Genomic DNA, 25,271 nt, shown 5'->3' on the forward strand with positions numbered 1-25,271 from the left:
CTTCCTCTCCTCCCCGCTCTTGACTAACCTCCTTTCCCTTCCTTCCCCCTCCTTCTTTCTCCTCCTCTTCCATCACCCCCTCCCACGTACACCCTGCCAATTCCACTCCCTCACCACCACCACTACACACATCACCCCAGCTGTCAATATTTGCGATACCCCCCCCCCCCCACCACCACCACCACCACCACAGCCACAGTAACACACACACACACACACACACACACACACACACACACACACACACACACACACACACACATAACTTACTAACCGCATGAAACGAGAAAGAAAACTATATTAATGTCATGAAACTGTATGGCGCTTTTTTTCACAGGATAAATAAAGTCAAATGTATATAAACTGTAAATGTAAACTGTATACTGCCTTTTATTCTACTTTTCACAGCACGAAACTTAAAAAAAAATATGTCATGAAATTATAATTAACCGCATCGCGAATGGTGGAAAAAAAAAAAAGCCCAGAAATTAGTAAAATAAGTCAAATGAAATAAATGAGATACAGGACTAAAAACATACCAAGTTAAATGAGTAAGAGGAAAGGAGTGACACAAACGAGGTGAAATAAGTCAAATAAGGGAGTCTAGTGAGCTAAACATATCACACGAATTTAATTAGCACGAAAATAAATGATACGGAAAGGAGATAAGCTTAGTCCAATTAGTATGGGAGTGAAATAGAAAACACACTGGGACAGATTATAATGAGTTTAATGAGGTAAATTAAGTGGACCAACACGAAAATAAAGGATACAGAAATGAGATAAGCTTACTCCAATTAGACAAGGAAGGAGTGAAATACAAAACACATTGGAATAGATTAGAATGAGTCCAGTAAGCTAAATTAAGTGGACCAACACGAAAATAAAGGATACAGAAATGAGATAAGCTTACTCCAATTAGACAAGGAAGGAGTGAAATACAAAACACATTGGAATAGATTAGAATTAGTCCAGTAAGCTAAATTAAGTGGACCAACACGAAAATAAAGGATACAGAAATGAGATAAGCTTACTCCAATTAGACAAGGAAGGAGTGCAACAGAAAACACACAGGAATAGATTAGAATGAGTCCTATGAGCTAAATGAAGTGAAACACGAAAATAAAGGATACAAGACCGAGATAAGCTTAAAATTAGCAAGGGAAAGAGTTAAATAGATTAGTAAATTATATTGTAATGAGTTTAATGAGCTAAATGAAGTGGACCAACACGAACATAAATGAGATACTGAACTAAAACACACTAGAAAAGGTCAGAGTGAAACCATCAAGCTAAATACATAAAACTGGAAAGCGATGGAACAGCTAAGTGTCCAAAAAAGCTAAATGAATCACCTAAATTACGTTACCTAGCACGAAAATGGATGAGATACTGAACTAAAACTCTAGATCAGGTCAAGGCGAAACCAGTAAGCTAAATATATAAAACTGGAAAGCGATGGAACAGCTTTGTCCAAAAAAGCTAAATGAATCCCCTAAATTACGCTACCAAGCACGGATATGAATGAGAAACTGAACTAAAACTCAAGATCAGGTCAAGCCGAAACCAGTAAGCTAAATATATAAAACTGGAAAGCGATGGAACAGCCGTGTCCAAATAGCTAAATACATCACCTAAATTACGTTACCAAGCACGGATATGAATGAGAAACTGAACCAAACCACTACAATAGGTCAGGGTGAAACCAATAAGCTAAATATATAACTGAAACACACCAAAACATCACAGTCCATAAAGCTAAATACATCACCTAAATTAAGTCAGCCAGCACGAAAATGAATGATACTATAGTGAAACAAGCTGAGTCCAATGAGCTTGCATAATTATACCAAGAAATTTGTTAGGTACCCATTAAAAAAAAAAAAATAGACATGAAAGTGAATGTAACAAGTAAATCCAGTTAGCAAGTAAGACAGAAGGAAAAAAATAGAGTAGGCTAATGTATATAAACGCGCTGGAAAAGGTTAGAACAATACGTGTAGTCTAGTAAAGTTAATCAAGAGAGCCTGGCAAAATTACCAAGAGCCTGGCAAAATTACCAAGAGCCTGGCAAAATTACCAAGAGCCTGGCAAAATTACCAAGAGCCTGGCAAAATTACCAAGAGCCTGGCAAAATTACCAAGAGTCTGGCAAAATTACCAAGAGTCTGGCAAAATTACCAAGAGTCTGGCAAAATTACCAAGAGTCTGGCAAAATTACCAAGAGTCTGGCAAAATTACCAAGAGTCTGGCAAAATTACCAAGAGTCTGGCAAAATTACCAAGAGTCTGGCAAAATTACCAAGAGTCTGGTAAAATTACCAAGAGTCTGGTAAAATTACCAAGAGTCTGGTAAAATTACCAAGAGTCTGGTAAAATTACCAAGAGTCTGGTAAAATTACCAAGAGTCTGGTAAAATTACCAAGAGTCTGGTAAAATTACCAAGTCTGGTAAAATTACCAAGTCTGGTAAAATTACCAAGTCTGGTAAAATTACCAAGTCTGGTAAAATTACCAAGTCTGGTAAAATTACCAAGTCTGGTAAAATTACCAAGTCTGGTAAAATTACCAAGAGTCTGGTAAAATTACCAAGTCTGGTAAAGTTAGTCAATCAAGAAAGTCTGGAAAAGTTAGTTAATCACGAAAGATTCTGGTAAAGTTAGTTAATCAGGAGTCTAGTAAAGTTAGTCAATCAGGAAAAGAGTAATATTAAGAGAAGTAAATAAGGTTAGCTCCCAGGAAAATAAATAAACTGAAGGACAAACGGTGGGATCGGTCAGGGCAAGGCCAATAAGCTTAATGTATGTACCGCGTCAAATAAACGAGTTAGCCATTGAAGGAGTGAAATTAGAAAGAGTTGGAGTAGGCTAGGCGAGCGAGAATCCATTTACCTGATCATACCCAGCTAAGTAAAGGAGTCTGCTTTCCTCTTCCTCCTCCTCCTCCTCCTCTTCTTCTTCTTTCTCCTCCTCTTCCTAATTTTCTTTCACTCCTTACATCTTTCCTCCCATCCTGTTTTTTATGTTATATCCTCTCAATTTATATGTACCAAGTTAAATATGCAAGTTACCCGTTGAAACCGTAAACTTGAAACACGATGCAATAATTTTTTTTTTTCAGCAAGGGGAAATGAAAAAATATATACTGGATAAATAAACAAAATCACGCTCTGTCGCAGTTCCCCCCAAAAAGCGAAAAGTTAAGAGCTCACGGTAGTTTGATAAGCTGAATATACAACGCTGAATAAACACTTTAGTCAGTGGAGTAATAAAACAACTCTGAATGAATAAGTCACGAGTGAGGGGTAGACATGCAGACACCAGCGAGCAGTCAGTCAGTCAATCAAAGTTCATCAGTCAGTAGTTAATCTCAGTCAGTAAGTCAGTCAGTCAATCAGTAAGTCAGTCAGTCAATCAGTAAGTCAGTCAGTCAATCAGTAAGTCAGTCAGTCAATCAGTAAGTCAGTCAGTCAATCAGTCAGTCAGTCAATCAGTAAGTCAGTCAGTCAATCAGTAAGTCAGTCAGTCAATCAGTAAGTCAGTCAGTCAATCAGTAAGTCAGTCAGTCAATCAGTAAGTCAGTCAGTCAGTCAGTCAGTCAATCAGTAAGTCAGTCAGTCAATCAGTAAGTCAGTCAGTCAATCAGTAAGTCAGTCAGTCAATCAGTAAGTCAGTCAGTCAATCAGTAAGTCAGTCAGTCAATCAGTAAGTCAGTCAGTCAATCAGTAAGTCAGTCAGTCAATCAGTAAGTCAGTCAGTCAATCAGTAAGTCAGTCAGTCAATCAGTAAGTCAGTCAGTCAATCAGTAAGTCAGTCAGTCAATCAGTAAGTCAGTCGTCAATCAGTAAGTCAGTAGTCAATCAGTAAGTCAGTAGTCAATCAGTAAGTCAGTAGTCAATCAGTAAGTCAGTAGTCAATCAGTAAGTCAGTAGTCAATCAGTAAGTCAGTAGTCAATCAGTAAGTCAGTAGTCAATCAGTAAGTCAGTAGTCACGAGTGGAAGGGAGACATGCAGACAGACCAGCGAGAAGTCAGTCAGTCAATCATCTATTCATTCACTCAGTCAGTAAGTCAGGCATTCAGTCAGTCAGTCGTCAGTCAGTCATGCAATCAATCAGTCACTATGTAAGTCAGTCAGTAAACAAGTCAGTCGGTCAGTCCTTCAGTTAGTCATTACGATATCGAGTCATTGTTAGTCAGTCAATCGGCAAGTTACTCAAATCAGTCAGCATGGAAGTCGTTTAGTCGGTCAGTATGTCAGTTAGTCAGTCGGTCAGCGTTAGTAAGTCAGTCAGTCAGTCAGTGCGGGGAGGGAAAATATATTAGATTAGTCTGGTAGTAAATAAGCCGGCCGGGAAAATTAATGAATAAATATAATTAGTGTGGGAGGACTTTTTTTCTTCGACGCGGTGGGTAACTCTCCCCCTCTCCTGCTTCACACATTCCCTATTTACCTTACTCATCCCTCACACATTCCCTTTACCTTACTCATCCCTCACACATTCCCTTTACCTTACTCATCCCTCACTCATTCCCTTTACCTTACTCATCCCTCACACATTCCCTTTACCTTACTCATCCCTCACTCATTCCCTTTACCTTACTCATCCCTCACTCATTCCCTTTACCTTACTCATCCCTCACTCATTCCCTTTACCTTACTCATCCCTCACACATTCCCTTTACCTTACTCATCCCTCACACATTCCCTTTACCTTACTCATCCCTCACACATTCCCTTTACCTTACTCATCCCTCACACATTCCCTTTTTACCTTCCCATTGTTTTTTTTTTTACCATGCTCATTCCTCCCACAATCCTTTTTTTTTCCTTAGTCATTCACGTTTTACTTCACTCCCCTTTTTCCATAACACCTTTTTTCCCTTACACTCATTCCTCACCCATTCCCTTTATCATTCCTCACCCATTCCAGACTTCATTACTCACCTACTGCCCCCCTCATATCCTCTGTTCTCCCTCATGTCACCTTTTCCTCCCTCATTTCACCTCATCTTCTGCTCCCTCTTCCTGACCCCCTCCTCATGTCACCTGGTCCATTGTCTCATCTGCCCCCTCATTCTTCACCCCTTCAATAACCATTACCCAAATCAATCAGCGAGTAAAGTTACCTGTCCATCCATCCACTTGACGTAATTAATTAACTTGACTGGACGGTGCATGTTAATAAGCTTACATGAGGAAATGAATAAACATTCGACATCATTTCTGAGCAGTGCACTAAAAAAAAAATAAGTTTCATCATTCTGTTTTTAGATAGATAATAAAGGTACAATAAGGTATAGATAAAATAAGACAAAAATGAGGAAACAATAGAAACGTTAAATATGATAAAATAGATAAGCAAGCATGAATTAATTAATATAAAAAGATGGATATAAGATAAAATATGGTATGGATAAAATGAGGTAAAATAATAAGAAGAAAAAACGAAGATAAAAGTAAGGGGCACACGCTATAGCTGCGCGTGGCCTCAGTGCTCATCTCCATTGCATTGCCCTCGAGGTAAGATAGATAAATAACTAAGAAAGTATAGATAGATCCATAACCTTCCTTACCTTACCCACAACCACCTCGGTCCCAAATTTCCCAACTCCACTAACAACCTTACTTTCTTCCCTTCTCTTCCCACTTCTATTCTCTCTCCCTCGTCTCCCTTTCCCCCTCACCTTCCCCTTCCTCTCCTCCCTTAACAAAACTACCACAGCCTTCCCCATTCTCTCTCTCTCTCTCTCCCTTTCCCCCTCATCTTCCCCTTCCTCCCTCCCTCCCTCACACCACCACCTTCACCAATCTCCTCTCCCTTTTCCCATCACCTTTCCCTTCCTCTCCGTTCCCCTTCCCACACCTTCCCCATTCCCTTTCCCTTCCTCTCCCTGCCTTCCTTCAACCATCCGCAGTCCCCCAACGCCCCCCCAAAGCCACCCTAAGCGATTCTTTACGTGGTTTTCAAGGACAAAGACCCGGCAGTGTTTAACGTTTAAGGAAGGAAGGGAAAGAGGGAGGAAGGATGGAAAGAAGGAAGGAAGGAAGAAAGGAAGGATGGTGAGAAGGAAAACAAGGCAGAGAAAAAGGAAGCAAGGGGAAAGAAGAAATAAGACATAAGAATAAGAAGAAACCAAGAAAGGATATCAAGAGGAAAAGGAAAAAAGAAAGACAAGAAAAGGAGGAAAATAGGAAAGCGAATGCAAGAAAAAAAGGAAGACAAGAACATGAAATCAAAAAGAAAGGGAAGACAAAAAGAATAGAAAGAAAAGGAGAAAGAAAAAGAAAAGGAAGACATAAAACCAAGAAAAGGAAGAAAGGAAGAAAGGAAAATAAGCAAGAAAAACACAAAAAAGACAGAAGAAACTAGGAATGCAAGAACACAGCGGCGGAGAAACAGGAGGCACACAAACTGACGAAAAAAATAAATAAAAAAAAAAAAGGCAAATAAGAAAACCAAAGAAAGAAGAAAATGGGAATAGAAGAGGACACAGAGGCAGAGAAACAAGTACACAAGCTGAAGGAGACGAAAAAGGAAAGAAGGAAGGAAGGAAAGAGGGAAGAAGGAAGGCAAGGAGGATGATCAATACTGCTCGCTGATCTAAGTAACACTGCACACGTATATACATTACCTGAGGTCACCTGAGAGAGAGAGAGAGAGAGAGAGAGAGAGAGAGATAATAAAGAAACAAGTCCCACGTTTCCCATTGTGTACAGAGTAAGAGGAGGTCACCTTTACTAATGGCCTCTACACACACACACACACACACACACACACACACACACACACACACACACACACACACACACACACAGCTTGACTCAATTTCGATGATATGCAAATTTACTTGCACTCTTTACTCTCTTCCTCCCCTTCCCTTCCCCTCACCACACCCATATCCCTCCCCCTCTTCCCCTCCCCTTCTTCCACTAACGCCTCTCCCCACTTCTCCCCTCCCCATTCTCCACCCCCAACCTCTCCCCTTCCACTCACCGAAACCACATCCCTCTTCATCTTTTCTTCCCCTTCCCTCCCCATCCCCTTCTTCCCCTCACCACACCCATGTCCCTCTCTCCCCTTCCTCTTCCCCTTCCATTCCTACCCCACTCCCTTCCTTCCTTCAACGAATTTCCCCGTCTTCCCTTACCATCCCTCTTCCACTTTCCTCCACACTCCTCCGTAAGTCATTAAAAGGAGGTAATGGAATGGAGAGAGAGAGAGAGAGAGGGGGGGGATGGGGGGGGGCATGCCCAGACAGACTTAATATGCGTCGTGGTTTGTTTCTGTGGTGAATTAACGAGGAAAACGGGGGACGATGCATTACCAGAGGCATTACGGAGAAGGGGAAACTAAGCTATTGTAAGGGAAATAAGATGCGATAGTCAAAGATAAACAACAAGGTAGAATTTAATAAAGGTGGGAAGCATTAATGGAAAGAAAGCATAATGAATGGAACATATACACAGTCCAAGAGGGAAACGGGGCTTAAAACAAAGGGGGAAACTAAGGTATTCTACAGTTTATAAGAAGGGATGGTCGAGAATATAAAGAACACGAAGATATGAATACAGATAGAAAGCAGTAAAAGGGAAAATAAGTTGTGAATTGGACAGACACTAAGCCATAAGGAGTAAACGGGGGCTTAAGCAAATGGGAAACTATGGTAATCTACAGTTTATATGAAGGGATGGTCGAGAATATAAAGAATACGAAGATATGAATATAGTTAGAAAGCAGTAAAAGGGAAAATAAGTTGTGAATTGGACACACTGAGCCATAAGGGGAAACGGGGGCTTAAGCAAATGGGAAACTAAGGTATTCTACAGTTTATAAGAAGGGATGGTCGAGAATATAAAGAATACGAAGATATGAATACAGATAGAAGGCAGTAAAAGGGAAAATAAGTTGTGAATTGGACAGACACTAAGCCATAAGGAGTAAACGGGGGCTAAAGCAAATGGGAAAATAAGGTATTCTACAGTTTATAAGAAGGGATGGTCGAGAATATAAAGAATACGAAGATATGAATACAGATAGAAGGCAGTAAAAGGGAAAATAAGTTGTGAATTGGACAGACGCAAAGCCATAAGGGGGAAATGGGGGCTTAAACAAATGGGAAACTAAGATATTCTACATGAAATGAGATAATAGTCGTGGATCTAAAGAGTACGGTAAGTAGTGATTTAAATGCATGAGATGTGATATTCCTGGCCATATGAAGAATACAATAGTAGGAATTTCAATGAGATGTGATATTCCTGGCCATATGAAGAATACAAAAGTAGGAATTTCAATGAGATGTGATATTCGTTGATCGTAATTTTGATATTCGTTGATCTAAAAATTACGATAAGTAGAATTTAAATAGAAAGCGGTGATAGAGAAAATGTTATATGAATGTGATATATGCTAATTCAAAAATGGGAAACAAGGGAATAATAAAGTAGAAATTCAAATATAGTTAGCAATAAGAAAGGTAGGAATTCGAAAAGGAATAATAAAGGTAAAAAACAGAATAGAAAAACGAAGGTAAGAATCTAAATGGAAATGCGGAAGGTAGGAATATAGTTCGAAATAAGACGAGAAATGAACAAGTAAAAAAAATGTAGGAAATTAATTAGAAAAACGAAGGTAAGAATCTGAATGGAAATGCGGAAGGCAGGAATAAAGTTCGAAATATGACGAGAAATGAACAAGTAAAAAAATGTAGTAAATTAATAGGCAGAAAAAAGCAGCACCGAAAAAATGAATTATGAATGGAAAATGGATAACGGGAATTTTACAGAGAGGAAAACTGAATAATCGCGTAGACCAGAAAACAACGTAATTATTTAATGAACGAGATGAACGAGAACGGAAAGGAATAAAGGAAACCGATGAGCGGGGAAAATTTTACAGATGTGCGAACAGTCGTGGAAAATATGATAAATAAAACTAAAACTAAAGAAATATTAACGACAAAAGCTGAAAAAAAATATTAAAACTAAACTACAAGAAAAATAAACAAATGAAAATAAAATAAAACAAAAAAGTCATAGAAGGCAACAACAGTAAAAATAACAAAAGAAAAAGAAAAACAAAACTGAAACAATCTACGAAATAAAAAGGAAAAAAATAATAAAAACGAGGGAGAAAAGTCGAGCAATTAAGAACTTGGGAAAAAAAAAAGCCAAAAGTGAAGCGAGAGAGAGAGAGAGAGAGAGAGAGAGAGAGAGAGAGAGAGAGAGAGATTTTCTAAAGTAAAAAAAAAAAAAGTTTGGAAAAGTAAATGAAAGCGAAACGATGGGCAAAGTTAAGAGCAGGCAAAGCAAGGCAAAGCAGGAAGGTAGGTAGGCAAGCAGGCAGGCAGGCAGGAACAAAGTCTGACGGAGGTAAAATGTAAAAGTAAACGAGGGAAGGGAAACAGAAGATAAGCCTTGAAACAAAAGATAAAGTTTAAACTCTTTTCACTTATAATACCGAGACTTTATTTAGCAGTAGTAATAGTAGTAATAATAGTTGAAGTGGTGATGGTGAAAGAAGCAGAAATAGTAGTGGTGGTAGTAGTAGTAGTAGTAGTAGAAGTAATAGCAACAACAAAAACAGTAATAGCTCAATGCGTAGTAGCTTCCCCCGTGCGTGTGTGTGTGTGTGTGTGTGTGTGTGTGTGTGTGTCAGTGCCTGGATACAGAGTGCCTGAGGGAAAGAAAGGGGGGGGGAGGAGAGAGGGGAGGCAGGAAAGTGGTGGCGTGGAGGGGAAGAGGGAGAGAGAGAATGGAGGGATGGGGAGGGAGAGGAAGTGGAGGGATGAAAAAGAGGAGAGGGGAAGGGAAAGTAGAGGTATGGGGAGGAGGGAAAAAGAGGTGGCAGAATGAAAGAAAGGAGGTGAGGGAGGAGGAAAGGAGAGGGGAAGAGGAGAGAGGAGGAAGGGAGAGGAGAAGAGGAGGAAGGGAGAGGAGAAGAGGAGGGAGGAGGAAGGGAGAGGGGAAGAGAGGAGGGAGGGAGCGGGGAAGAGAGGAGGGAGGGAGCGGGGAAGAGAGGAGGAAGGGAGCGGGGAAGAGAGGAGGAAGGGAGAGGGGAAGAGAGGAGGAAGAGGAAGGGGAGGGGAAGTGGAGGGGAAGTGGAGGGTCGTTTGGGCCGGTGACTCAGGTTATTCACCCCTAATGCTCCACCACCACCACCTCCACCACCACCACCACCTCCACCGAAACACAACCACCACCAATTATTATTTTTTTATTACCTCTTCCACCTTTAACACCATCATCATCACCACCTGCTCCACCTCCACCAATATCAACACCACATACCACCATCACCTCCACCAAAACACGTGAACCACCACCAATTATTTTTTACCTCTTCCACCTATATCGCCATCATCACCACCTGCTCCACCACCACCACCACCACCAATATCAACACCACACACCATCACCTCCACCAAAACACCACCAATTATTTTTTTACCTCTTCCACCTATATCGCCATCATTGCCACCTGCTCCACCACCACCACCAATATCAACACCACACACCACCATCACCTCCACCAAAACACGTAAACACCACCAATTATTTTTTACCTCTTCCACCTATAACACCATCACCACCTGCTCCACCTCCACCAGTCTCAACATACCACCATCATCTCCACATGTCATCACCAGCAACTATTTTTTTTTTTATTCCTTCCACCAGTAACACCATCACCACCATATTCAGTACCTATCACCACCACAACCATCATCATCATCATTCCTCGTTCTAATATCACTACTCTTCTTCTTCCACTTTCCCTTTTCTTCCTCCTCTTCCTCCTCCTTTCACCTTTTTTTTTACCTTCACTCACTCCTGCTCCTCCTCCATTTACTTTTTTTTTTTCTCTCCATCTCTTCATTCACTCCTCCTCCTCCTTCTCCTCCATCATTTAATATTTCCTCCCTCCTCCCCTCTCTCTTCTCTTCCGCTCTCTCTCTCTCTCTCTCTCTCTCTCTCTCTCTCTCTCTCTCTCTCTCTCTCTCTGTGTTTCCACCTCCTTATTTATCTTCCTTTCTTCCTAGTTGCTCTTCTTTCCCTTGTTCCCTCCTTTCCTTCCATAATTTTAACCTTTCTTCTCATTTAAGTCTTTCGTTATTCTTAATATTCGCTATTCCCATTATTTTTTTTTTTCATTTTCTTAGTGCGGAGTGATTTGCTGATAGTCTTATTGATGTTTATACTTGTAGAAATGTTTTGGGGGTGGGTTGCAAGCTTGATCCTATTGCTGAGATGTTCGGTGAGGGTCATAATAGACAACTGGGAAGGTTTAGAAGTGTAATGTTAAGTGCCAAGTGATTTGGTGACGGTTCTGTTGATGTGTTTGCTTGTAGAAATGTTTGAGGGTGGGTTGCAAGCTTAATCCTAGGGTCCTTTTCTTCAATCTTCCACCTCTTCCATCCTTCCTTAACCCTCCTTCCAGCTTCTTCCCTATTTATATTTATCTACTTTCTCTCCCTAGTACTATTTTCACCCCTTCATCTGTTTTTCCTTCTCGTCTGTCTTATCCTCCTTTACCTTCTTTCCATCGTTATTCTCCCTTGCCAGTTTCCTCCCTTTCTAATCTTTCTCCTTTTCTCTTATCAATTTCTTCACCTCTTCTTCCCCTCTTCTTCCTTCCTTTATCATTCCTCTCCCTCCCACTACTTTTTTTCACTCCCATTTGTTTTTCCTTCTCATTTTCTTATCCTCCTTTACCTTATTTCCATCGTTATTCTCCCTTGCCAGTTTCCTCCCTTTCTAATCTTTCTCCTTTTCCCTTATCAATTTCTTCACATCTTCTTCCTTCCTTCATTATTCCTCTTCCTCCTACCATCTTTTTTTTTCTCTTACCTCACACCTTTTTACTTATCTCCTCGTCTTTTATGTCTTCATCCGTTATCCCTCCTCTTCCTCTTCCCAGCTTCTTTCTTTCCTAATCTTTCTCCTCTCTCCTACCTCACTTTTTTTTTTATTTACCTCGTCTTCAGTATCTTCCTCCTCCTCTTCTTTCGCTTCCACTTTCCTACCTTCATTTCTTCTTCCTCCTCCTTCGCTTCCACTTTCCTACCTTCATTTCTTCTTCCTCCTCCTTCGCTTCCACTTTTCTACCTTCAATTCTCCTTCCTTCTATTCCCTTCCTCCTCCTCCTACATTCTATTCTTCTTCCTCCTCCTCCTCCTCCTACCTTCTATTCCCTTCCTCCTCCTCCTCCATTATATTCTTCTTCCTCCTCCTCCTCCTCCTCCTACCCTCTATTCTTCTTCCTCCTCCTTCTTCCTTCTCTCTCGTTTCCTTCCCTCCTCCTCCTTCCTTCTCTCTCGTCTTCTTCCTTCAACGTGACCTAACCAACCACCACCACCACTACCGTCCCCTGCCTCCCCCCCTCAAGCAGGTCACCCCCCCATCCCTCCCCCCACACCTTACCTGTCAATATCAGGTGTCATGCAGCTCACCTGACTGGAGGCAACTCTTCGCTATCTCGCCCAAACTGACGCACGTGTATGTTACCTTTAATCAACACGTGATCGACTGGGAGCACACCTGCACACACCTGACTATACCTAATGTCACCTGGAGGGAACGCACTTACACCTGACTACTTATGTAACTTGCACTCTTCATCTTCTTTACTTTGGTGCTTAGAGAGGAGGAGGAAACATAATATCACAGGAGGAGGAAAGAATCGACTGCCTATTTTTCCTCCCTCTTATTTTTCCTTCCCCTCCTCTCTCCTTTCTTTCCCCCTTCCACCTACTTTCTCCATCTTTTACCTCCAACCCTCCCTTTTTTCCCCTCTCGTTCCACGCTCATCTTTCTCTTCTTTAAGTTTTCCCTCCCTTCTCCTCCTCCCTCTTCTAACCCCTTCTCTCCTCTCTCTCTTTTCCTCTCCACCTACTTTCTCCATCTTTTTTTTGTTCTTTCGCTCCACCCCCTCCACTCCTATGGGAAATGGGAAGATAGAGAAAGGAGGAGTAAAATGTGAATAAAGATGGGAAACTATTAACGAGGAGCCAGGGAAGGAAGGATCTTGAGCCTATCACCAAGAAATAATTATGTAAAGACGAGTTTTATGATAACAGGAGAATAAAAGATGGGAAATAGGAAGACAGGGAAATAACTAAGAAATTAGAGCATATCAAGCATAAGACCCAGTTCATAATAATAATAATAATAATAATAATAATAATAATAATAGAAATAGACAATGGGAAACTGGAAATAAAGGAAGATATCGGAGCCTGTCACCAAGAAAATCTAAAGACGCACTTCATAAGAGTAAAAAAAAAAAAATAAATAAATAAATAATAAAAAAAAGGGAAATTGGTGAAAGTGGAAAAAAGGCAAGAAATTCGAGCCAACCACCAAGAAAATGTAAATAATGACGCACTTAATAATGAAGAAAAAAAAAAAATAAGATGGAAAATACGTATGAGAAAAACAAAAAGGAAAACTCAACCCATGACCAAAATAATACAAATGACGCAATAATAATAATAATAATAATAATAATAATAATAATAATAATAATAATAATCCCAACTTTTAAACACGCACTAAGACCACCATATTTGCGCCGCCCGGGGTAAGAAAGTCAGCCGCGCGTGACTTGTTGACAAACCGTGTGTGTGTGTGTGTGTGTGTGTGTCAGTCAGCTGTTTACCAGGCAGCAACACGGGGGTCTCTCATTCCCTTCTTCCTTCCCTCCTTTTCCTCCTCTTCTCCCAAAATATTCAGTTCCACCCATCTCTCTCTCTCTCTCTCTCTCTCTCTCTCTCTCTCTCTCTCTCTCTCTCTCTCTCTCTCTCTCTCTCACACCATGGCCTCCTTCCCTCTCGTCCATTTCTCTTTCCCTCCCTTTCATCTCTCCCTCCCTCCCTCCTCGACACACACACACACACACACACACACACACACACACGGATGTCCCCAGGGTAGGAGAGACCAACACCATCACCACCAGCTTTCCCTCACCACCATGGAAGAGGAGGAGGAGGAAAAGGAAGAGGAGGAGGAGGAAACATAATATCACAGGAGGAGGAAAAAAGTGACTGCCTTTTTTTCCTTCCCTCCTTTCTTTTTCCTTCCCCTCTTCTCTCCTTTCTTTCCCCCTTCCACCCACTTTCTCCTCCATCTTTTATCTCCAACCCTCCCTTTTTTTCCCCTCTCGTTCCACGCTCATCTTTCTCTTCTTATAAGTTTTCCCTCCCTTCTTCTCCTCCCTCTTCTGACCCTTTCTCTCCTCTCCCTCTTTTTCTCTCCACCTACTTTCTCCATCTTTTTCTTTGTTCTTTCTCGCCACGCCCTCCATTTCATTATTTAAATCCCTCCCTCCCTCCATCCCCACTTCTCCATTCTTTTCTCTTCCACCTCCTTCCATTCCCTCCCTCAACTTGCTTCTCCCTCTAGGCTTTAGGGAGCTGTTATTCTCTCTCTCTCTCTCTCTCTCTCTCTCTCTCTCTCTCTCTCTCTCTCTCTCTCTCTCTGGATACGAGGTGTGCATGCAAGCAGGTCACCTTGAGTATTCATTAACCTGTCTTTACCTGTGCGGCGAAACACACCTGAGCTTGACTAGTGAATGGAGTTGTATGGTCATATGCTAACATTTCGCCCCCAAAAGCACACGCATTTGACAAGGCTTTCGTAGAAGCTTTGGGGCATTTTCAGGGGTAGTTTTATGACCCTGGTGGTACTGTGGCCCTCCTGTACCGTGAACCTAAGGAAACACTCATTACAACCCGACTGATCTCATTTTCGGCATATTGGATATTGCTGATGTGAGGATTCGGACTTAAAAAAAAACTAATATAAGCAACGAAGAAAATCAATGTGCCAATCCATCATATCATTCTTATCATTCCTTCGTTCTTCGTTTTCTTTATCCATTCATCAATCAACTCTGCTCAGCCTTAATCAAAACAAGAGCAAACTATAACAAGCAACGAAGAAAATCAATGTGCCAATCCATCACATCATTCTTATCATTCCTTCGTTCTTCGTTTTCTTTATTCATTCATCAATCAACTCTGCTCAACCTTAATCAAAACAAGAGCAAACTATAACAAGCAACGAATAAAATCAATCAATGTGTCAATCCTTTATATCATTCTTATCATTCCTTCGTTCTTCGTTTTCTTTATTCATTCATCAATCAACTATGCTCAACCTTAATCAAAACAAGACCAAACTATGACAAGCAACGAAGAAAATCAATGTGCCAATCCTTTATATCATTCTTATCATTCCTTCGTTCTTCGTTTTCTTTATCCATTCATCAATCAACTATGCTCAACCTTAATCAAAACAAGAGCAAACTATAACAAGCAACGAAGAAAATCAATGTGCCAATCCTTTATATCATTCTTATCATTCCTTCGTTCTTCGTTTTCTTTATTCATTCATCAATCAACTATGCTCAACCTTAATCAAAACAAGAGCAAACTAAAATAAGCGACGAAGAAAATCAATTAATGTGCCAATGCATCATATCATTCTTCTCTTCACTCATCTATTCATTCCTTCGATCTTTGTTTTCTTTATCTATTCATTCATCGATCAAATATGTTTAACCTAAATCAAAAGAGCAAACTAAAATAAGCGACGAAGAAAATCAATTAATGTGACAACCAATTATATCATTCTTTTTAATCTGCCAATCCATTATATCATTCTTCTTTTTACTCTGCCAATCCATCTATTCATTCCTTCGGTCTGCGTTTTCTTTATCTTTTAATTCATCGATCAACTCTGCTCAACCTTAATCAAAACAAGAGCAAACTAAAACAAGCAAGGAATAAGCAAGCCGTGAACAGAAAAAAATCGATAAGTAAAGAATCATACAGGTAAGAGTAAGTAGATTGGTTAGGTAAGTACAGGTAAGTAGACAGGTAGGTGGGTTAAAAGTGAAAGAAAGGTATAGGTACGTAAGTAGGACATCGGCAACACCCAATACACCTACGCCTACCTACGCGCTCTCTCTCTCTCTCTCTCTCTCTCTCTCTCTCTCTCTCTCTCTCTCTCTCTCTCTCTCTCTCTCTCTCTCTCTCTCTCTCTCGTTTATCCCTTCTTCCTTTCACATCTACACTATTTTCTTCCCTTCTTTCCATTTATTCACTTTCCCATCTATTCCGTTCTGCCTTTTCTCTCTCTCTCTCTCTCTCTCTCTCTCTCTCTCTCTCTCTCTCTCTCTCTCTCTCTCTCTCTCTCTGGTCCACACAAACACAAGCCTGAACATGAAGGACAGGACAATAGCTTAACCCCCTTACCTTCCCCTCCCTCCCCTTAATCCTCCCCCCCCCACCCCCCACCCTTCCCTCTCCCCCTTTACCTACAGCTCATTCGTCACCCCTTACCGTTACCCTCATCACCCCAAACAGCTGCTTCCTCCCTCCCATGCATGCACCCTGATACCCTCCCCATCACCCTTATTTAATCTCCCCCTACATCCCTTTCTATTGTTTGTCACCCCTGCACCCCTATCTTTCATTCCCATCACCCCTACATTTCCCTCCCCATTGCTCTTATCTCCCCATTTTCCCCTTCTACTAGTTCCCATCTTCCCCTTCTTTTCCCAATCACCTCTACATCCCCTCCCCATTCCTCCCATTCTCTCTTCCTTGCTTCCTATGTTCGTTCCTTCCACTGTATGCTTCCAATCTTCTTAGTGTGATTTCTTTCGTTTCTTTCTTTCCTTTCTTCATTCCTTTGCTCCACTTTTCTTCCGGGTTCATGATTCTTCCCTCCATTCAGTTTACTTTATTTCCTCCATTTAGTATTATTTTCCTCTTCCCTTCGTATTTTTTTTTCTCTCACTCCCTTCCACTACCCATCCACAATCTCTTCCATCTCTCCATATTGTCCCCATTATCTTCCACCTTATTCCATCTCCCTTACCGTTGTTCCACCTCGTATTCCATATTCCATCGTATTCCACCTCATCTCCCTGGCAACTGTTCCACCTCATCCACCCTCCACCTCCATTCCCTTCCATTACCCATCGATCTCTCTTCCACCTCTCCATATCATCCCCATCACTTTATACCCCATTCCCCAGTCCCCTCCCTAAACATATCCCGACCCCCTTTACTCCCCCTAACCTCACCCCCCTTCACCCCCATCTACATACAAAGACTGTGTACGTATGTGATGCCTGCTGGAGGACACACACACACACACACACACACACACAAAGGTAGTTACACATCAGGCTATATATAGGAGATGGGAGGTCAACACAGAGAGAGAGAGAGAGAGAGAGAGAGAGAGAGAGAGAGATGTGGGAGGGTACGAGTTTTGGGCTAAGTAAACAAAGGGAGATGAAACAAAGCATAACAGTAAAGCGAAACAGGAAGAACAAACAATATGAAAGCAAAACAGGAAAACATAGGAAGCATAGACTAAAACATAGATAAAATAACAAAAAATATAAACAGTGAATAGGAGGAACTGAGGAAGATATGGATAAAGGAGTAACGAGGAAATTATAAAAAAGGGGAATAGGAAGAATAAGATGATACGGATAATAATGGGAAGAGAAAAGAAAGCAAATAATAGGAGTAACAAGAAGAAATAAACGAAAAATAATAAATAGCAACAAATAAGAATAACAAAAAAAGAAAATAACGAATGGGGGAATAACGTGAACGAAATAAAGGTCACACGAGGGAAGAATGATAAAGAGGAAGAATCATGAACCCGGAAGAAAAGCGGAAAGGAAGGAGAAACGAAAGAAATCACAGTAAAGAAGATTGGAAGCATACAATGGGAGGAATGAAGTGAACGGAGGAACCAAGAGAGAAAGGAAAGGACAGGGTGGAAGGGAAGTGGGAGAAGAAACGTATGAAGTTGGAATGAACGTTGGAAAGGGGAATGAAGGAAAAAAATAGAAGTAGGGAGGAAAATAAAGGAAGGAAAATGAAGAATAAGGAAGGAAGGAGAAGGTAGGGAAGAAGGAAATGAAGAAAGAAGTGAAGTAGGGAAGAGAATAAAGGAAGAAGGGAAGAGATTTAGATAAAGGGTGTAGGAAAGAAAAGGAGGGAAGGGAAGTAAGGAAGAGGGAAAGGAAGCAGGGAAGGAAGGTGGAAAGGTAAACAGAAGGAAATAAGGAAGAACGGAAAGGTAGATACGAATGGAGAGAGAGAGAGAGAGAGAGAGAGAGACGGGTAAACAGGGAAGGGTGATCGAGATGGATAGGACTAACCGAGAGAGAGAGAGAGAGAGAGAGAGAGAGAGAGAGTATTCAGACAAAATGAGGAGGGATTACTAGGAACAGAAACAGAAAACTAGTGTGGTGACGGGACATCTGCGTAGTGAGAGAGAGAGAGAGAGAGTCAAGGGGGGGTGAGGTGAAGGGGGATAGCAAAGCTAGCGGTCGCGGTGTCCCTAAGGGCCGGTAACTGGGTCTCTCGCTCTCTCTCTCTCTCGCTCTCTCTCTGGCGCTGTCGCTCTCTCTCTCTCTCTCTCTCTAATAAAACTAAAATATAAGCCATGTAATAACCCAAACGTTCTTACACACACACACACACACACACACATTTCTATCTTCATATTATTATCAATCATATTTTGTTCATTTGTTTCATTCATTTCATTAAATCTTCCACTGATGCGTATTTTCAGCTCTAGGGCTGCCTGGTTCTTCATACAATAAACCGTTTATCATTATTATTATTATTACACACACGCACACAGCTTTTCCACGTACTATAACACTCGCGGAGGAAGCAAGTATACACACAACGATAAAAAAAATATATATATATATATACATCCCAGGAAGCGTCACTGAAGGAAGACTTAGAGGAACAGGCAGGAACAATGAGTGAGGCAGGAAGCAAATGTGACACGGCCCTGGAGACAAAGGAACCTCGGAAACAGGTGTGTGAGGGAGGGGGGAGGGGGGGGGGGGATGAAGAGGATTAATTTATGCATTTACCAGCAGAGATGACCTGACGGATAAAAAGAAGCCGTTCACCCTCAATAATGGTACTCCAAAACATTGACTAACTTCAGTAACAAGAAAAAAAAACTTGCACAACTATCAATCTTAATTTATGACCGATTAGAAAAGAAGAAACTAATACTTCAAAACTTAATAAACTGTCCCTGAATATAAATAAAAAAGCTCCATCCATACTTGCAAAACATATCAATCTTAATTTATGCATTTTTTCCTTGCAGAGATGACCTGACCGGTAAAACGAAACCCTACAATTATACTTCAAAACATTAATGACAACCTTAAAAAATCCAGCCACTTAAAAAGAAAGAGATAAAGGAAGAGAAAAAGCATCACCCACACCCATCATAAATAAGTTCGGAGCTTCTTATGTCACCCAGCCCGCATAACCACATCGGCCAATACATTCAAAATAATCGTTAAAATCAATAACCAGAATGACAAATTGCAGCAAAGTCACTATCTTCACTTCGTCCACTTTACACAAAATTAATTACTAGTTCCACCAATCACACATAACTACTTTTTCAACGCAAACTGCTTCGGGTAACTATTATCCCTGACTATATGAAATTAACTCCCAATGAACTTTCCAGCCTATGTCTTATTGATTATGTTCTGTTGTTTGATGAGCTTGGATAGGCTGGTGCACTGGTTGGTGAGACCTTTCGGTTCTTTGCCTGATGGTTTACTCTAGCATGGCTCATAAGGAAAGGTCATCCAGGTAAGAAATCCAGGTAGGAACTAATACTAAACCCTTCCCTACTCGCTTAGCACTAGTTAGAGGACTGACAAGTATGAACCTATTGAACAATCTTACTACCATAAAATCCTTCCCTTCTTGTTCCCAGCAGCAAAGAGCAAGCCTAGATAAACTTGACTACCGCTTTCTCCCTCCCACCCATCCCTTTATATACGTACCATTAACTCTTGTGACAGGCTAGCTAGTTGTTCGCTTGTCCACTTGTCTTCACCCATAATATACATCACTTCCCATTTCCTTGTTCTCGTGTTATCCGCCTAGCTTATAAGTTACTCGCATCTTGCCTCGTTCTCTCCTTCACCCATACCCATATATGTAACTTCAATCTCTTAATATGGAGACTAATGAGACAGACTTGCTTCGATTATCCCCATCCTTACATCTAGTTTGTCCCTCCTTCCCTCTCACTACCTCGCATGATGAGTCTCCACCTAACAAAGGCCGAACACCTAAATCGCTTCCTCTTCCTTGTTCCCGAGCAGCAACAAGCTATTTAGCGACCTATTCTACCTACCCACCTTCTCCTTCCCTTCCTCCCTCCCATCCGATCTCCCCTTTCCTTTCTTCCTCTCATAACTCCTCAAAATAAACAACCACGACTTATAAATCCAGACAGACGGATTATAACACACGCAACATATCAATTAACAGCTAACAATTATTACCATCCCCCTCTCCCTCCTTTCTTTCCTTCCCTCCCTACCTCTGAAATCACAAACTAACAAAGGAGGCAAGACTAACATCGACGTATAAATCCACTAACAGCCGCATTATAACACACACGTAATAGAACTTAAGAATGCGATAACCACTTTTTATTACAACCCTCCTCCTCTCCCTTCCTTTCCTCTTCTTCATATAAATCACAGCCTCTTAAAACGACATAAGAACCAAGACAAACACAGCAACGACGTATAAATCCACTGACAGGCGTATTATAACACATACGTACGTAAGCAATAAAACGTTAGAATGCGAGATCAAATTATATCTACCACCATTTATTTACGACCTTCCTCTCCCTCCCTTTCCTTCCCTTCCCTCCCTCACCACCACCAGTTGCTTCCTTTCCTTCTCCCTCACCGTTTTCTACCCTCTTCCACCTTTCCTCCATCCCTCCACCTCCTTTATCATTTACTTTAGGGTAGATGGAACGGAGAATGAACAAGGAAAGGCACGGAAAGGTAACGGAACATCACAAAACAAAGGAAAGCAGTGGAAATATTAACAGATTCCTACTTTCATTCCACACTTCCATCTTTCTTTCATCATTCCACTATTTCACTTCTTTCACAGCAGATTTGGAACAAGGAACATCACGAGACATCTTCCATCTTTCCTCCACTTCTCCACTAGTATTATCACTTTACGTAGGTGATGATGAAGGGCCAGAAACATCATGAAACAAAGCAAATCAACAGAGAAATTCAAACAATTATCCCCACCACAAACCATCAACTATCATTACCATTTTCTTTCTCCTTCGCTGTTTTTCCGTCTTTCCATCTTCCCTCCACCTCTCCACTATCATTATTACTTTGAAGGTGATGGGAAGCAAGAAACACAAGAAAAAAGGAAAAACTATGTAAATATTCAAATACTTAACAAAATGGCTTCACAAAATCTATCGTTATCACCATCACCACCTTTTCTCCCTCGCTATTTTCCCTCTACCACTCATCCTCCACCTCTCTACCATCATTATCACTTACTCTAAAGATGATGGGAAGCAAGAAACACAAGAAAACAAAGTAAATATTCAAATTATTCCCAAACTAACTACACAAAATCCATTATTATCCCCCCTATTGCTCATCACTTACTTATATATCACACTTGCAACACTTATCATGAATTCTCACTTACGTTGGAAGTGTTACGGGGCAGGAGACGCGGAGGAAAGCGTTGAATAGCCGAGCACACACAGTAATATGACCCTAATGGCGGAGGTCCCTCGTATATATTGGCGCCAAAAACCAAAACAAGCCTCGCGGGAAAACGTTGCCAGATCACCGTCCTAACAACATCGTATTTTCCGCTTTATGAGCCTTAACTATTTCCAAAACCCATCAGTAATTAACGATTTTAACAGTAACAATAAGTGAATCTCGTTATTAGGGCCCAGGAGACATTTTATGGGTCGGAAATCGGGATATATAAGAGGCTGAGTACGACAATCTGACAACGTTGCTGGCGGGGCACATGGGCTCCTTCCTCGCCTCTGATTGGCTGGCTGAGGCTAATGGGGTCGTGTAAGAAGCCTCGTGATTGGTTGGTGTGTGGGTGGTGGTTGTAAAGAGGGCGCTGATTGGTGGATCCGAACCTCCTCCTGGCGCGGGTTATGCGATGCTAGATAAGAAATAGATTTTCTGTGACTTTAAATCCGTTTCTTATTATTTAGTTTATCGATTCAACGCTATTATGAGTCTATTTATGTGTGTTTAACCTAATTTTTCTTCTCTATGGTTATATTTCTTTATTATCTCACATATTAAACACAAAGAGAGGTAGAAAATAGCTTAAAAATGGTGATATATTTAAATTCATGAGCAAGGAGAACGAAGATTAGAGGAAGGGAGGTGAGGCGGGAGGGAGAGGGAGGGAGAGAGAGCGTTACCAACCCTCATGATGGCTCCTTTTTCGCTCAACAGGTTCCTCGCACTGAATAACACTATCTCTCTTCTTTAGTGATACTGTTTGTTTTAAAAGGGTGTTTAGCGTTCTTTTTCTACGGTTTCATTGGGTTATGTTTGTTATCTCTTAGGTGCTGGTTATGAGAGAGAGAGAGAGAGAGAGAAGGGAAAGAAAGAAAGAGATGCCATTTAGTTAGGTTCTTATTTCTCTTATTTTCCTTTGTTTACTTCCTATCTGTCTCCCTTCTCTCTCTCTCTCTCTCTCTCTCTCTCTCTGATTATTACGGAATCTACATAATATATCTAGTTTGTTTGTTTATTAATCTATTTTCTTATCTTCTTGGTCATGAGTGCAAAGAGAGAGAGAGAGAGAGTTCATGTTTATTAAGTTTGTCCGTTAACTCAGGAAATCTTCACTATGTCGTTTGCTTATTATTATTATTCATCTCTCTCTCTCTCTCTCTCTCTCTCTCTCTCTGGCTCCCGTTGCTCCTCCCTCTGCCTTTGGTTCCACTTCCTCTCTCTCTCTCTCTCTCTCTCTCTCTCTCTCTCTCTCTCTCTCTCTCTCTCTCTCATTTTCTACTCATCCTTTTCATTTCTCCCTCATATCTCTCCCTTTCATCTTCTCTTTCTTCTCTCCCTCCTCCTCCTCCTCCTCCTCTTCCTTCTTTCTCCCTCCTCTCTTTGTTCTTCCTTCTCTCCCTCACCACCACCCCATAAAATTGACACGTATATACTTCTCTCCCTTCCTCCCTTTCCTCCCCTTCTCTCCCTTTTCTCCCTCCCCCATTCGTAGTTTCACCTCTCCATTTCTCTCTGTTTACTATATTTCTACACTCATTATTTATATCTCCCCTTCTCTTCCCTTTCTTTCTCCTCTCTCCCCTTCCAACTTTATCCCCTCCCCCATATCCCCTTCTCTTCCATCCCTTCCCTTTCATTCCTCCCCTCACCCCTTCCTTTTTCTCTCTTTCATTCCCTCTTCTTTCCCCTTCGCTTTCTCTCCCCTTTCCTTATTTATCCCCTTCCCTTTTCTCTCCTATTCCCTCTTCACTCCCCTTCCCTTTTATCCCCCTCCACTTCATCCCTTACTAGCTTTCTCCCCATTTTTTGTCTCCCCTTCCCCTCCCCTCCATTATCCCCTTTCCATTCCCACTTCACCCCCTATGCTTTTTCTCCCTTCCCCTTCCTTTTTCTCCCTTCCCCCTTCACCTTAGTAGCTTTCTCCCCATTTCTAGTCTCTCCTTCCCCTCCATCATCCCTTCCCTTCTCCCCTTCACCCCCTACGCTTTTCCTCCCTTCCCCTTCCTTTCTCTCTCTTCCCCCTTCATCTCAGTAGCTTTCTCCCCATTTTTTGTCTCCCCTTCCCTTCCCCATCACCCCTCCCTTCACTATTCACCCCTTCGTAGTTTTCTCCCCTATCTTGTCTCCCCACCCCTCTTCATCCCCTCCCCTTCACCCCCAAATCCCTTCCATCACCTCCCCATTACACTTCTGTCACCCCCACTGCCATTCACCATTTCATACATCACCCCCATTCATCTCCCCATCACAAACAGACCGACCTATTAATCCTTTTTCTCCCCACCTTTCCTCCTCCCTATCCCACTTTCTCTCCCTCCCTTCTTCCTACCTAGCTTCCTTCTTCCTACCTACCCCACCCTTCCTTCCTTCCTTCCTTCCTTCCCCTTCCTACTCCCCACTTTCCTTCCCTCCTTCTTCCTCCTCCCTCCATTCCTTCCTCCCCACTTTCCTTCCTTCCCCCAACCTCCATGCCCCAACTCCTCCCCACCTTCCTTTCTCCCCCTACCTCCTCCCCTTCCTCCACATCTCATCATTCATAACCCACAAAATCACTTAATCCCCCCCCCCCCCTCTTCCACCTCCTCCTCTTCCTCTTCCTTCTCCTGTGCCACTCCGAGACGAGACACCCTCAGGAGAACGCCGAAGGGGGGTAAAGAAGAGGAGGAGGAGGAGGAGGAGGAGGAGGAGGTGGAGGAGGAGGGACAGGGGCGTGAAAGAAAAGTCGTTTGTTTTGTTTGTTTGTTTGTTGTTGATGTATATAGTTCTTATGACACACACACACACACACACACACACACACACACACACATACGTACACTGACATAAGAATAATAATGATAATATAACCGATGTATATACCTATTGATGCTTAGAGAGAGAGAGAGAGAGAGAGAGAGAGAGAGAAATAACAAACAGGTACAGACAGACTAAAGCAACAGTGTTCGTTACGTTCAAATCAGCTGAGCGTGGGAGGAGGAGGAGGAGTGGGAGAATGCAATAGGTATGAATCACCAACTATCCTTTTAAAACTGTCTACGAATTGTCTACTACTACTACTACTACTACTACTACTACCACTACTGCTACTGCTACTACTACTACTACCACTACTACTACTACTACTACCACTACAACTACTACTACTGCTACTACTACTACTACTACTACTACTATTACTACTATTGCCTACTACTATAACTACACTACTACTACTATTACTACTACTACAACTACTACTACTACTACTACTACTACTACTATTACTACTACTATTGCTACTACTACAACTACTACACTACTACTACTACTACTACTACTACTACTACTACTACTACTACTACTACTATTACTATTACTAACAAGGATATTAAGTGTAAGTAGAGCAAAGAGGAAAAGAAAATGTGAAGATAAGGAAATAATTTTGCAAGATTAATGAGAAAAAAAAAAAGAAAATGAGGATGAGCAAGATGAGGAGAGGAAAAAAGGATAAAAGTGAAGAAAAAGAGGAGAGAGAGAGAGAGAGAGAGAGAGAGAGAGGAACATGAAACGGTAAAATTTCCAATACACTCGCAAAAGTAAAAAAGGACAGTGCTCTCTCTCTCTCTCTCTCTCTCTCT

At 41.4% G+C, this 25,271-nt stretch overlaps 1 protein-coding gene across 1 annotated transcript in view; it reads right to left on the reverse strand.

Annotated features, from left to right (window-relative positions):
- Window positions 1–21,709, reverse strand: part of LOC127007761 (capping protein inhibiting regulator of actin dynamics-like) — a 96,680-nt gene extending 74,971 nt beyond the window's left edge. Inside the window, exon 1 of the mRNA XM_050879045.1 lies at window positions 21,584–21,709. The gene's annotated coding sequence lies outside the window, so the exon portion shown is untranslated. The remainder of the gene's footprint in view (window positions 1–21,583) is intronic.
- Window positions 21,710–25,271: the final 3,562 nt, after the last annotated feature.

This window comes from Eriocheir sinensis, chromosome 36 (genome assembly GCF_024679095.1).
Source record: "Eriocheir sinensis breed Jianghai 21 chromosome 36, ASM2467909v1, whole genome shotgun sequence".
In the NCBI taxonomy this organism is placed as follows: domain Eukaryota; kingdom Metazoa; phylum Arthropoda; class Malacostraca; order Decapoda; family Varunidae; genus Eriocheir; species Eriocheir sinensis.